This window comes from Vulpes vulpes, chromosome 3 (assembly GCF_048418805.1).
Source record: "Vulpes vulpes isolate BD-2025 chromosome 3, VulVul3, whole genome shotgun sequence".
NCBI lineage: Eukaryota > Metazoa > Chordata > Mammalia > Carnivora > Canidae > Vulpes > Vulpes vulpes.
Genome location: NC_132782.1, coordinates 66,665,998 through 66,666,444, shown reverse-complemented (window position 1 = coordinate 66,666,444; position 447 = coordinate 66,665,998).

Below are 447 nucleotides of genomic sequence, written 5' to 3'. Positions count from 1 at the left end.
TGTAGGACTTGTTTTACTCTTCGTGAGGCGGAAGGAACAAACTTAGTTTTGGGTAAAGGGACGTGTTGGAGTTCCAGCATTCTCAGCTAGTAAAAAGAATCTTTCACGCGGAGGGTGATCAGGTAGTGGTTTGGGGGCCACAGGACCTGAAGCAGCGGTGTGTGTGGTCAGCGGCCAGGCCCTCTGTGTCCGCTCGGATGGGTGACGAACGGTCCTCAGTCAGGCTTCTGAGATCATGTCGCTTCTGGGGGGTGCGGGTCGGTGACTTTGTAGACTGCTTTGTGTCCTCGTGATCATCACGGGTGTGATAAGAATACGTGAGAGGTGCTGCTCCGTTCCTGTTGCTAGAACGTAGGCTACGGCCCCGTGCATGTGTTCTGCCTCCTCGGCGTGAGTTTCATGTCATCAGCACAGGGTCTGCCTGCCTTGTTTCTCTGCTGAAAAGGT